Source organism: Pelodiscus sinensis, chromosome 26 (assembly GCF_052426305.1).
Source record: "Pelodiscus sinensis isolate ZL-2025 chromosome 26, ASM5242630v1, whole genome shotgun sequence".
Classification (NCBI taxonomy): Eukaryota; Metazoa; Chordata; order Testudines; family Trionychidae; genus Pelodiscus; species Pelodiscus sinensis.
The window spans coordinates 20,193,986-20,207,928 of record NC_143077.1 but is presented as its reverse complement, the minus strand read 5'-3'; the positions used below and the strand labels follow the sequence as shown (position 1 = coordinate 20,207,928).

General features: G+C 60.1%; 1 non-coding gene across 1 annotated transcript; it reads left to right on the top strand.

Annotated features, from left to right (window-relative positions):
* Positions 1-214: 214 nt before the first annotated feature.
* Positions 215-288, top strand: TRNAN-GUU (transfer RNA asparagine (anticodon GUU)). Its single transcript has one exon. It is a non-coding gene; the product is annotated as a tRNA-Asn (tRNA).
* Positions 289-13,943: the final 13,655 nt, after the last annotated feature.

Here is a 13,943-nt window from a genome sequence, read left to right as displayed (position 1 = left end):
GAGTGAAGGCGCGGAGTCAAAAGAGGCCGGCCCCACATAGCAGAGGATGGTTTCGATCCATCGACCTCTGGGTTATGGGCCCAGCACGCTTCCGCTGCGCCACTCTGCTCCCTTTGGGCTAGACTGCCCGCAATCCACTCTAGCACCTGGGCTGCACTGGCACGGCCAGGCAGAGGAGCAGGCTGCTGGGCAGCGTTTCGGAAACCCCTGTGAGGTCTCTGTGGCGCAATGGGTCAGCGTGTTCGGCTGTTAACCGAAAGGATGGTGGTTCGAGCCCACCCAGGGACGTGGCTACGCTCGGCCTCCTGGCGCTTGCTAGCGGGCTCCCTTTTGCCACCTCCAAGCCATCCCTCTCGGCCTCGGTGAGGTCACCTTGTGGCCGGCAAGGTTCAGGGGCCGTGCAGTGCCACAGGAGCCCGTCTCCCAGCAGCCGCGCCGGGGCCTCGGCCTCAGGGCTTAAGCCCCGAGCCCAAGCGCGAAACCTCCAGCCGGGCAGGTGTCGCTCCCCTCCCGCCTCTACGCCAGCTGAGAGGGAGAAACGCACGAGCCGCGCGGGTTCTTAGCCGCCTCCCTCCTGCGGGCCTGTTTGCTGCGCAGACCTCTGGGCCTGTCTCATGCCTCCCCTGGGAAGCGTGGCCGCGCCAACTGAGCCCCAGTCGCAGCTCCTGAGGTTTCCTGTGCAGCCTTGGACTTGCATGGCTGCCATGGTTTCTCTTTGGAAGGGACTCGGTCCCGCTTGGACAGGCGACTCGCCCGTGTGACTCCAAACGCCATCTTGTGGCTGTCTTTTTCCCCCACAGCCAGAACACCAGGATTCGCCTCCCACGGCAGAAGATGCAAAAGGCCCTGGAAAAAGCCCTCCGTTTTGTGCAGCCGTGAGTGGCTTGTGCTGTTCCTGAGCCAAGCGAGCGCCTGTGTCTGGGTGTGTGAGGGAGCAGGCTGAGTGTCGTGGGGGCTGGGTGGGGAGGGGTGTGCAGGGCTCATTGGCCCCCCTGCAGATGCTGAGGTGGGGGTGGGTGACCAGACTGCTGGAGAATTTCACAGCGATAAGCATGTCGGGGAGCCTGCCCTCTGCCAAACGCCCCACGGCCTGGGCCAGGCCCTCAGCCCCAGCTAGTGCCAGGGGACAAAAGGTGAAAATGGAGGTGTTAAAAAGGAGGCACTCCAGGAACCGGGGAGACCAGTGGGCCTGCGTGGCCCCGACTCGAATCCACGTGCCCCGCCGGGTCCCCTCTTGCTCACACAAGTGCTAATGTAAATGGCCACGAGCTGCAGGGAGCACTCGCCTGCATCTAGCGCGAGAGAAAAGAGCCACTCCGGCTCCGATTCACAGTGGCCTGAGGACCTGATTCCGAGCTTCCTCCTGCAGGTGCCACGCGCCCGGGATGCTGCTGAGGCCAGCAGGTTCCAGTGCTGACCCGAGCGGGCACCGGGCAGGTGGAAGGTGTCTGTCTTGGCGGTACTGAAGCCCCTCCCCTTGCAGATCACGGCCGTGCTTCCAAGTGGGATAATTAGCTGTCGCAAGGGACACGAGAAATTCCCAGCTCTGCAAATCTGGGAAGTTGCGGGACTCCCAGAGGAGTTGCTGAAGAATTCGCTGGTTTTCTGCAGAACCTGAATGTTCATTAACACAGATTGGGGCAAGTTCAGGGCGAGTGCACCAGCATTCCCGGGCACCACTCCCACCGCTCTCACCCCAGGTGACCGCAGGACCGGGGGGAGCAGGTGCCCTCCTCAGCCTCCCTCCACCCTGGGATCTGGCTCACTGGACTGAGTTCTGAGCTCAGTGACCGACATAAACCAGGAATAACTCCACTGACGTGCCAGAGAGCAGAATCTCACCCCTTTGCCCTCGCACCGGCTGAAATCCATGGCAAGGCTCACATCAGGACGGAGCAATCCATGTTGCCTTGTCGTGTCTTCTCACCCTTTGCAGTTACTCAACAGATAAACCCATATCTCGCTAATCGTTATTGGCACGACCACGGCACCTGCCATCGAAGGGTCCTGCCGTGATTTACGTGCGTGAGGACCCTGATCCTCCAAATTCTTAAGCACAGTGCGGTTGGGGTGTACATGCCAAATGCTGCCTGGCTTCCTTCAGCAAAATTTCTGCTGAAATCAGTGTTGTGCAAGTGCAAACCCCAGTGTTTGTCTCCTAGACTCTGATTTGGATCTCACTGCTGATTGCGAGAGTCAGACTCTGGCTCTACAGCTGGTAGTGTGTGGGCAGATCTTGGAAAAGACCAGAGAAGTCAACGGGACAACTTCCCACGGGCCCTGGAGGCTATCCACAGAGTCATTTGTTGGATCAGGGCCTAATTGAGGGGAAAATCAAAACCTGATAGCGCCGAGTAAGTCTCGCAAACCCCTGTGCCCTAGGTAAGTTTTATTATGAGCTGGAATCTGAGGCACAGAGAGTTTAAGTGTCTTGCCCAAGACCCTGCAGAGAAGTCAGTGTCAGCACCAAGACTAGCACCCCAGAGTCCTGACCACCTGTGCTCTGTCCCTGTGACCCAAAGAACCCGCCCTGCCCCTGGCGATAGGCTCAGCCGCTCGCAGCAGGCCTGGCCCGTGCATGGCTGCGCCGTCACAGCAGTGACTTGCAAGGAGGGTGGTGGGAGGCAGTGAGCGAACAAGCGGTTGGCGTGTGGGTCGGGGCGTTATTCCACAGCTGCAGCTGTGACCTAAGGATGCCTTTGACCCACAGGCAGCAGAGTTGATTCACACATAACTCTCTGTGCTTTATTCTAGGCCCCTCGGCAGCCGGCGCAGGGCGTGACAAACGCAAGGGGAGGCCGTGGCAAGGGGCTGGTGGCGTCTGCTCACCGGGCGGGACAGAAGGGTGCTGTCTGGGGCACACGTCCAAAGGACACTCTTTGAGGTCTGCTGCACTCGAAGGAGGAAAAGGATCCCCATTGGTTCTCCATCGCGGAGGGAGTCCAGTGCGCAGCCTGGCCCTGGGGTCTCTCTGGTGATGCTGTGAGGTTGCTTTGGTGTCGTAGGCAAAGAATTGCACCTGCTCAGTTCCAAGCAGTTGCTCCGAATGCCCCATGCTTCTGCCCGGTTTCCATTCCCTGCTTCCTAGTGCTTCCAGCTCTGCCTTTGTTCATGAACTTGACCTTGCTCCGTGCTGCAGCGACTTAATCAGCGAGTCTGGCGTGTGCCCTGGCTCTTTGGAGACAGCAAAGTCAGTAATTGCCCCGGTGCCCAGAGACTGGGGCTGGATCCTCCCGGGGAAGTGGGGGCCCCTGTTCCTGCAAGGCACAGCACAGGCGGAGATTGGCTGAGTGGCTGACGGTGGGTCAGTTGAACACCAAGGCTGTCGGGTGACAAGGGTTAGGGTTTAGGGTCTGGCGCCCTGAGGAGTCACAACCCAGCAGCCCATCCTACAATGACTGGTGGGAATGGTGGTGTGCCAAGTACCTGAGAACCCTTCAGACACACCCCACCTGTTCAACGCAGCAGCAGGTAAATTAGCACCCAGGGGGCCAGACGGCTCTGACAGGAGTAAGAAACTGCAGACTCATTAAACTGGTGATGTAACACCGGCGGTGAGTTACAGGCGCGGGGAGGGCACCCCTCACTAGAGGCCTTATGTGATTCAAAACACCTGCTGCCGAGGGATCCGTGGGAGACACGGCCTCTTGTTACTAATTTTATGAACACTAAGGAACAGCAACACTCACCCCATTTACATGCTGCCGCTCAGCCCAGGCACAGCCGAGCGCCTTCCGGAGGGAGAACACAGACAGTCAGAATGAAAATAACAACAGTGACCCTCGGAAATAAAAAGCCTCCCTGCTAACAGAGCTGTTCCGTCACCCGCTTTCACTGGGTGATGTCGGCTAGAGAGGAAACGAACGCAAGAGCCTGGCGTAGCGCGGAGAAGGTCAGTTACTCTGCCTGCTCATCCTCCCTGGTGAAACGAAGGGACACTGGGAAGCCACTCATTTCAACGTGACAAAAGGAGACACTCCTTGGCTTCGAGTGCATTTCTGCCTGTGGAACTCATTGCCACATGATTTCACTTAGGCCAAAGGCTTAGGAAAATGAGTAAACGAGCAGCGATGCACGTGGATGACATGCAGCGCTGCAGTTACAGTGTAACAAACAACGTATAAGGGTTATAAATCCTCATGTGGTGGATCCTAAGCCAGCTGGTGACTGTGAATTGCCCATTGTGGGAGTTTTACACAATCGTCTCAAGTGTCTACTGGCAGCCTTGGCTGGAGATCGGGCTACAGCACGCGGAGCAATGGTCTCACGTTGCAGCGGGGGAGGTGGATATTAGGAAAAATGACTTCCCTAGGCGGGCGGTGAAGCGCTGGGCTGGGTTCCCTAGGGAAGGGTGGAATCTCCATCCCTAGAGGTGTTTAAGGCACTGACAAAGCCCTGGCTGGGATGATTGAGTTGGGCTTGGCCCTGCTTTGAGCAGGGGATGCATTAGATGACTCCTGAGATCTCTGCCAGCCCTAATCTCTGATTCTACACTGCACTGAATGGACCATGGGTCTCGGGCATTGCTGGAGCAACTAGGAACAAACAAATATCAGAGCGGCCAGGCTGGGTCAGACCACAGGTCCGTGCAGCCCCGGGTCCTGTCTGCCCACAGTGGCCAGTGCCAGGTGCCCCTGAGGGCAGGAACACAGCAGGGAACACAGGAACAGGAACACAACTTGGGTGTCTGTGACACGCCCAAGCCCAGGCTGTGCCCGGGACAAGGCAGCGTAGCTGGGCTGGCTGCCTGAGGGCTCACTCGTGTGCCTGTGCCTCTGGCATGCTTGCCTCGGGCCGGCCCTTCGCTGCACCCGCACGTGCCCAGGACACAGCCTGATTCGCCTCTGCCCTGGGTGCCAAGGGGAGCGCGGGGGGAGGGCTGTTTATTGCAGCTCCGGCAGACACAGCGGAGTAGCTTCCCGCACACCAGAGCAGTGAGGCGGGTGCAGCGTGGCCAGCCCTGGGTCCGTAGGTGGGGCAAGCCCGACACTGACTGTTGCTGCCACGGCTTCCCTGCTGCTGGTACCACAGCAAGCCAGACTGAAGCTAGCGCAGGTACGTCTACATGGCCGCAGTCCCCTCTGCTCACACCCAGACAGCCAGAGCTCTCCAGGGGCTCCCTGAACACAATGGAACAGTCCTGGGCAAATCGGCACCGTCCCAGGCCGCGAGCATGGCTCCTGACTCCAGAGCCCCTTCACAGTCATGCGGTGTCTCCTCCCGCCGCTGCTCATGTCCCCTCCGCACTGGGACCCCCTGCCCCGGCGCCAGGTGGCTGATTAAAGGTGGCGCATTTTCACTTTGCTATACCAGGTAAGGAATTTGGGGCTGGGAGGAGGCTGTTGTCAAAAAGCAACCCCCTGCCGGATTTTTTGAAAGTCTTTTGTTGTTGTTGCTGGCCGTGAGGCACGGTTGTGCTTTGTTAATAAATAAAAACCCTCCTCCTCATAATTCATTGCAAAAGATGCAAAAGGTCACAGGGATATTTTGGGAGATGCTGGTGAATCAAAGCGAATGGCATTTCCAGCTCTCCACGCCGTGCAGACTGATCGGCTGGGGGAGGAAGTAAATAGAGAGGCAGAAAGATAAATGGAGAGGGCCAGGGGGACGGGTTTGTGTGCGGGTCTCGTGCAGCACTGCTGTGAGACGCACGGCGAGTTATCTCCGTCCCTGGCCAGGGCTCTCGTGCCAGCAGCCCACTCCCAGCACGTGTTCCGCCAGCAGCCGCGAGCCAAAGGGCAGTGAGCACAAGTCGGGCTGGAGGTGCCCAGCCTGCCCACTGCTCCCATGGCGCGTGGCGCTGGGCCTGCCTGCCCCGCCAGCCCATCAGCCCCACCACCCTCTGTCCCGTCAGAGACACGCAGGCCCGGATTTCAGCCACAGGCCGGCCTCCCCGTGCTTGGTGGAGGTAAAGCTGGAGGAACGCCAGGCAAGGCTCTGGAGCAGGAAATCGGCGGGTTGTGAGATACAATCCCGTTTATCTTCAGTGTGAAAACTCCCCGGCAGAGACTGCTCCAAAATCCCCACTTGCCCCCAGGCGCCCTTTAAGGAGGGTGGGGGCTGCAGCTCCCCCCCAGTTCATCCAGGGCCATCGCTGGCTGTTCCCCTTTGTCAGGGCGCGAGGGGAAAGTGCCCAGTTTGCTGCATTCCTCACTCTGGCTGGAGGGTGCAGGGGGCAGGTGAGCTTGGATCTGCCCCAGGAGGGGGACATGCCCCCCTCCCCCGGCTGTGCCTGCTGGAGTGAGAGAGGCTGGGGCTGTCCTCTCCCCCCGGGCAGCCTGCAGACGGAGCCCTTCCCCAGCCCCACCCTGAGCAGTGATTTCAATGGAGCCCAGACAGTTTAGTTTTATTTTCCAAAACCCAGGAAGGAATTGAGTCAAAGAGCCGAGTGATGCCGGGTAGCCCGTCAGGCACTAAAGAAAGGGGGCGGTGGGGGTCTGGAACAGCCCCATGGGAGGAGAGGTTCTACAGACGGGATGTGGAAAAGGAACAACTAAGGAGGCCTATGAACTCCTGAATGGTGGGGGACGTGAATGGGGAGGTGCGATTTCCCTGCCTGTAACACAAGAACCAGGATCCCCCATTGGAACGAACAGACAACGGGGATCAGATGCTTCTTCGCCCAACTGTGGGAGTTGTTGCCAGCTGGGAAATCCAAGCGTGTAACAGGACTCAGCAAAGAGCCAACGGAGCCCATGGAGCAACGGGCCCCCGGCTGTGAGCCAAGACCGGCAGTGACACCGTCCCTACCTCCGGGGGTCCCTGAACCTCGGCCAGGGCAGAGGGTTGGGGTGCAGGCTCTGGTCTTGGATTAAGGGATCTGGAGTGCAAGGGGGGCTCTGAGCTGCTCTTGGGGCAAGCAGTTGGGATGTAGGAGGGGGGTTGTAGGTGCAGGCTCTGGGACGACGTTTGGATGCAGGGGTGCTCGGGGCTTGGCGTGCAGGAGGGGGTTAATGACTGGGGTAAGAGTTCAAGCTGGGGGCTCCGGCAGGGCCCTGCCTATCTCAGGTGGCTCCTGGGTGGGGGTGCAGTGGGGCTAACGCAAGCTCACCCCTGCCCTAGCCCTGAACCACTCTCAAAAGCAACCAGCACATTTTCTCCATCCCAAGTCCTGTTGTGCCCCCTCTCTGCTTCGCGGAGAAAGGATACAGAGTGGGAGGAGGCAGCTTGATACCAGCATCCTCCCCTCCTTTCCCTGCCCTGCGCAGAAAGCAGGAGGAAGGGGCAGTTCCAAGGCAAAAGGCAGGAGATGCGCAGCAGTGTGAGGAAGGGCAGCTGAAGTGCCAGCACTTGACAGCCTCTTGGTCAACCCAGTCAGGATCACCTGCCAGAGGCTCCAAGATCGACCAGTAGATCCCGATCGACTGGTTGGTGACCACTGCTCTAGACGTTCCAGACCAGACTGCTCAATAGAGCTAGCGCTGGAGGGAGTCTTGCTGTGGTGGGTTGGATAGGATGGGCCCATAGCTCTTCTCCCCCCTCCTGTAGCACATCGCCCTACGCTGCCGGCTCGGGATGGGGCGCAGAGGGACAGGGTGCCAGGGGTGGGGAAAATCTTTGTTTTCTTCCAACTTCTGCTGGTGAGAAAGACCAACTGTGGAGCTTACCCAGCCAGCGCTGGCCGTCAGGTGAAGGGGCGGTGGGCCAGTTAACAGAGCTGTAGATGGGACGGTGTGACGGCGCGTTGGGGGTTCCCCGTCTCCTGCACCCCGAAATGGCACAAACAGACTGCACCAGCCAGTGGAATTGAGGGTGGTTTATTGCTCCTCCAGCTCAGCGCAGCACCGATGTAGTCTGGTCACAGGAACTGGGCTAGGATGCCTCAGGCCCCCTTGGGATGGGGGAGACTGGGCCCCTAAACTCCAGCCCCTTCTCCTAGGCTCCCCTCCATGCCCTCCGACAGCCAGCAACCAACTCCCTCACTTCCAGCCCTGCCCCCCAGCCAAGGCAGCATTCCACCTTCCTTTGTTCCTCTCCATGGGGGGTGTCTGGCCACTGGTTTGCATAGTGACTCATCCTGTTTTGCTGGGTCGTGGTACCCACGGCAGCCAGTGGGGGTTCCCCCAGAGCCAGCAGCATAGAAACCAGCCAGGTACCCCCACTACGTCACAGTTCTCCCCCCTCCGAGAGCGAACTGAGCAGGGTCACTCCGCTCGTGACCTAGGGAAGTTCGGGTCCTCTGCGTGGGAACCCGCCCTGGGGACATGGGTGCTCCCCTTGACTCAGGCCGGCCATGGCAAGGCCCCACATGAGTTGGTTTCCTCCGTCCACTCGCCGCCCCGCTCCAGGGCGACTGGCACAGGCCTGTCCTCGGGGGTCACACCCACCCTTCCACTGGCCTTGATCTCTGGCCAGGGTCTCTCGGGCTGGGGCCATGAGCCCAGCGAGCCTTCTCTGGACAGCCAGGGCGGCTTCCACCCCCGATGCTCCATCCAGGGAGGACTTCCCCTCCCATAACTCTCTCAGCCAGCCCAGAGGGTCTATCTGGGGTAGAGACCCCCAAGCCGCTTTCCTCCTGTCTTGGGCCTTCCCGCCCCTCTGGCAGGAGTCACAGGACCGGCAGTACCGCTGCACGGCTGTAAAGATTCCCGGCCAATAGAAGTGCTGGAGCAGCTTCAGCCGGGTGCTCCGGATCCCCCGGTGGCCCCCAACGGGGGAATCGTGGGCCAAATACAGCAGCTTGAGGCGATACTTTCGGGGGACGACCAGCTGCCGCTCTACCCTCCATGCCCTCGCCTTCCTGGGGGGGAGCCACTCACGGAACAGGAGCCCACGCTCCCGCAGGAATCTCTCCTGGCCACCTCTCCCCCGGGGCTGAGCTGCATGGAGGCCAGCCTGGTCCCTCAGCCTCTGCAAGGAGGGGTCTGCCTGCACCTCAGCCTGGAATTCAGCTGCTGAGGCAGGGATCGGGACCTGTCCCCCACCTCTGCCTAGGTCCGGAGTCCCAGCCTGGCTGGACCCCGTGTCCACTGGGATGGGACCCTGAGGATGCTGCCAGGAGTCCTTCCCTGGACCCACGTTGTCAGCCCCCCGCTGGCTCTGGCTCCAGGTAGTGACTAGAGCCCGCTGGGATTCATGGGGCCACTCCTCTAGGTCATTCCCCATCAGCACCTCGGTGGGCAAGTGCGGGTGCACCCCCACTTCCTTGAGGCCCTCCTTGGCCCCCCATTTCAGATGCACCCGGGCTACAGGCACCTTAAACGGGGACCCATCTATGCCCTTCAGGGTCAGCTGCGCGTGGGGTAGTATCCGCTCCGGGGCCACTATGTCGGATCGGGCCAGAGTCACCTCCGCCCCCGTGTCCCAGAAGCCCGTCACCTTCCTACCATCCACCTCCAGGGGTATGAGGCACTCGCTCCGCAGGGGCCGTCCTGCCCCCACCCGGTACACGGAGAAATCCGCCTCCTGAGAATCAGACCTCCCAGGGGAGGTGCACTGAGCATCCTTCCCCTCTCTCTGAGCTGAGGTTTGCCTGCCAGCCCCTGCCTCTGGGGCAGCCTGCCCTTCCTCCCGCCCCAGCCAGTTAACCCTGGAAAGTCCCCGGTCCTGGGACCTGGTGCACTGAGCCCTCTTGTGGCCTTTTTGCCCACAGCGATGGCAAGTTAGGCTTTGGGCTGTCTCTGTCCAGGCCCTGGCTGGTTCTCTGGGGCGCAGACGACCTGTTCCTTGGTCTCGCCCCGTAGTTGACTCCCTCCGTCGCTCATCCGAGATCCGGTCTCTGCGCGGTTCCCTCTCTCTCCGGGACTCCCGTTCACACCCGGACCGGCTCTCCGTGAACTCATCCGCCAGTCTCCCGGCCTCCTGGGGGTTCTCTGGTCTCCGGTCCTTGAGCCACAGCCTCAGTTTGGGTGGGCACGCTTCATAGAACTGCTCCATCATGACCAGCTTGAGCAGCTCCTCTGCGGTCTGGGCTCCGACTCCAGACACCCACTTGCGGCAGTATTGCGCCAGGCGGGAGGCCAGGTCCACATAGGTCTCCCGTGGCCCTTTCTGTACCCCCCGGAACTTCTTCCTGTACATCTCGGGGGTCAGCCCGAACTTGTGCAGCAGGGCCTCCTTGACTCGGTTGTAATCCCCTGGCTGTAGGTCCTCCAGCTGACTGAGCACTCCGGCCGCCTCCTGGTTCAGTGCGGGGATGAGCTCCTGCAGCCAGTCAGCTGGGGGAACCCGTTGCAGTCCACAGGCCCTCTCAAAGGAGCTGAGGAACCCGTCTATGTCGCCCACGTCCTTCAATTGGGCCACCACGAGCCTCTCCAAGCGTCTGGCAGTCCTGGGACCCTGGGGCCCATCCGCACTTGGCGCAGCCGGTGCCCCGCCGGTTCTCCGCTCTGCCATGGCCAGCTCATGCTGCCGCTGCCTCTCTCGATCCTGGCGGTCCTTCTCTCGGTCCTCTACTTCCAATTCCCTGATCCGCAGCTGGATCTCCAGGCGCCGCAGCTCCGCTGGGCTGGCCCCTGCCCTAGATGGGCTACGGCTTGCAGGCCTCCCGGGAGACGCTGTCTCATCTCTCCGGTGGGTTCCAGCGCTCCTCCCCCTCTCTGAGCCTGACACACTCTCAGGGGGGGTCTGGCTGCTTCCCCTGGGGACAAGATCCTGGCCCTGTGGCTGGTCATTATCTTCCAGCTGGGCAATCAGCTGGGCCTTGGTTGCTTTCTGCACAGGCAAGCCCCTCTCTCTGCACAGCCCCACCAGCTCTGCCTTCAAGAGTCGGGCGTAGGCCATCTGCCCGCTGGGCCCCTCGGTGCAGACTCACCAGTCTAGTGCTGCAGCGCCCCACGATTCCCAGGAACCACTTCGCTCTGTCTCCAGCACGCCTGGCTCCAGGGCTCTTGCTTCTACTGCGCCTTGTCGCTTGCCGCTGGAAGCTCCATCCACGGGGTGCAGTGCATCCCACTTCTGACACCAGTGTGACGGCGCGTTGGGGGGTTCCCCGTCTCCTGCACCCCGAAATGGCACAAACAGACTGCACCAGCCAGTGGAATTGAGGGTGGTTTATTGCTCCTCCAGCTCAGCGCAGCACCGATGTAGTCTGGTCACAGGAACTGGGCTAGGATGCCTCAGGCCCCCTTGGGATGGGGGAGACTGGGCCCCTAAACTCCAGCCCCTTCTCCTAGGCTCCCCTCCATGCCCTCCGACAGCCAGCAACCAACTCCCTCACTTCCAGCCCTGCCCCCCAGCCAAGGCAGCATTCCACCTTCCTTTGTTCCTCTCCATGGGGGGTGTCTGGCCACTGGTTTGCATAGTGACTCATCCTGTTTTGCTGGGTCGTGGTACCCACGGCAGCCAGTGGGGGTTCCCCCAGAGCCAGCAGCATAGAAACCAGCCAGGTACCCCCACTACGTCAGGCAGACAGGCCTGAAGAGACAGGCCGGGGGCTACAATTGAAGAGTGAACCACCTGTCTGCAGCAACAGAGTGGCAGTCTTTAATGGGGGGCCCTCCCACACCCCACATGCTCTGAGTGTGAGGAGCTGAGGCTCTGCAAGAGGAAGAGGAATTCGCCCTGGAGGGAAGAGCTCCAGACTATGATGGTCCTGATGGGCTGAGGGCTCCGATCCACCTCTCACGCGGATGCGCGTCTGCAAAGGAGCAGCAGCACATGGCCCTGCATTGCATGTTGGGGGACAGGCCCTGCGTGGCTGCAGCACACACAGCTGATTCTACACCGGTCTCTAGAACTGACGGTATCATAGAACACTAGGACTGGAAGGGACCTCGAGAGGTCATCAAGTCCAGTCTCCTGCCCTCACTGCAGGACCCAGTACTGTCTAGACCGTCCCTGGTAGACATTTATCTAACCTGCTCTTCAATATCTCCACAGATGGAGATTCCACAACCTCCCTGGGCAATTTATTCCAGTGTGTGACCACCCTGACAGGTAGGAACTTTTCCCTAATGTCCAACCTAAACCTCCCTTGCTGCAGTTTAAGCCCATTGCTTCTTGTTCTATCCTCAGAGGCCAAGATGAACAAGTTTTCTCCCTCCTCCTTATAACACCCTTTTAGATACCTGAAAACTGCTATCATGTCCCCCCTCAATCTTCTCTTTTCTAAACTAAACAAACCCAATTCTCTCAGCCTTCCCTCATAGCTCATGTTCTCTAGACCTTTCATCATTCTCGTTGCTCTTCTCTGGACCCCCTCCAGTTTCTCCACATCTTTCTTGAAATGCGATGCCCAGAACTGGACACAATACTCCAGCTGAGGCCTAACCAGCGCAGAGTGGAGCAGAGGAATGACATCTCGTGTCTTGCTCACAACACACCTGTTAATGCCTCCCAGAATCACGTTTGCTTTCTTTGCAACAGCATCACACTGCTGACTCCTATTCAACTTGTATCACGGAGGAAGGGCCGAGTATACCGCTTGCTGATCCCTGAAATGGCTGCTTCCCAGCGGGGCAGGCTGGCAGCTGGCACTCACACTGTGCTGGGTGCGGAGCAGCAGCTGGGACAGAGGAAGTCCAGGCAGCAGCATGCCCTGCTGGCCAGGTCAGAGCCACCCAGAGAACACGCAAGGGCTGTGACTTTTCCAGACCCACCCCTTAGTGTGGGCCTAGCCTGGGTCTGACTCTGCTTGCACTGCAGCCAATGGCAACACTCCCACTGACTGATGGAAGCCGAGCTAGGCCAATGCGAGTGCTCCTGAACCTCCCGCCCTGGGGAGTACGGTTTGGCTGACGGAAAAGCTGTTTGTTTATTGTATTCGACTGACGGGCTGTTCTGATGGCTGAGGTGCAGCCGCGACATCTGGAAACTCCCTCGTTCCCATGTTACTGTGTGACACACCCTGCCACGCCAGGATACCGTCGCCCGCTGCTTGTATCGCTCTGTGAGCACAGCAGGTCGCTGAGAACCCCCCAACAAGCGGGGTCTGGGCCACACAGGCATGGAGGAGGCATGAGCCAAGTCCTCCGACTTCATGAGGCCTTCATCCCATCTCCCCACAGATCAAGCTAGAAGGGACAAGCCCACAAGCCGTGTCTCCAGAAGGCACTTCACCGATCTGGCTGCGGCTGTCGAGAGGAAATGTGATTGTTTTCCTCCCCTCTCCTCTTCATTCATGGCCGTGCACACTGCTCAAGCGCCTCGTGCGGTGGGAGGTACCTGCGGGGACGAGGTATCTGGGAGCTAGAGACCCAGACATGTTCCACCTTCCTTCGAGCCTCGGGTGTTGACCGGAGCAGACAGCAGGATACCAGACCCTGACGGCCGGATCCAATTTGAAAATCTCGTGTTGCTCCGAAGTAGGAGCAGAGTGACAGGGAAAGCCAGAGCGAGCGGCAGAGTGGCTATGGACAGCAGGAACCACCTCCCTGCATGCGCAGTGCCCCTGTGAGGCCCGTCCCAGAACGGGAATAGCACGGACGTGCCCCAAGCCCCTCGCGCTGCGCTGGCACCCAGGGGTGCTCCATGCGGAGCCTTAGTGGGTTCCAGAGCGACTGAGGGCAGGGAAAAGCCTGAACTTGCATCTCCTGCCCAGCCGGTCGGTGAGGGTGTCTCTGCTGGTGAGGCAGGTTAGGCTGAGGGGCTGTCTAACATTTCCTGCCGCTGACCCACTGACAGGAGCTCCGTGCTGTGGGGCAGGGACTCGGATTCACTCCCGGGAATCAGCCTTTACCAGCCTGCAAGGGAAGCTCTGGGGCGCTCTCCAGACAGGCCGGAAGCACCCGTCACGCTTCTGCCTGAGCAGCCAACGCTGCCCCCAGCAGTCACGTCAGGTGGCCTCCTAGGAAGAGGCTCTGCCGCGCGCCTGCCGGGCTGCGTTTATCAGCAGTCAAGTTGTTTGTGGCATTTGCTCTGCTTGTGTCCCTGGACACTTCCTCAGGAGCATGACCAGCCGGCCCCCTTTGTCTGGAGAGCCCAGCGCTGGGCCTCTGAGCCCACCGGGGCCGGGAGCTACCATGGCTGCTGCTAAGCACAGCCGGCGAAAGGGAGACTCTGCA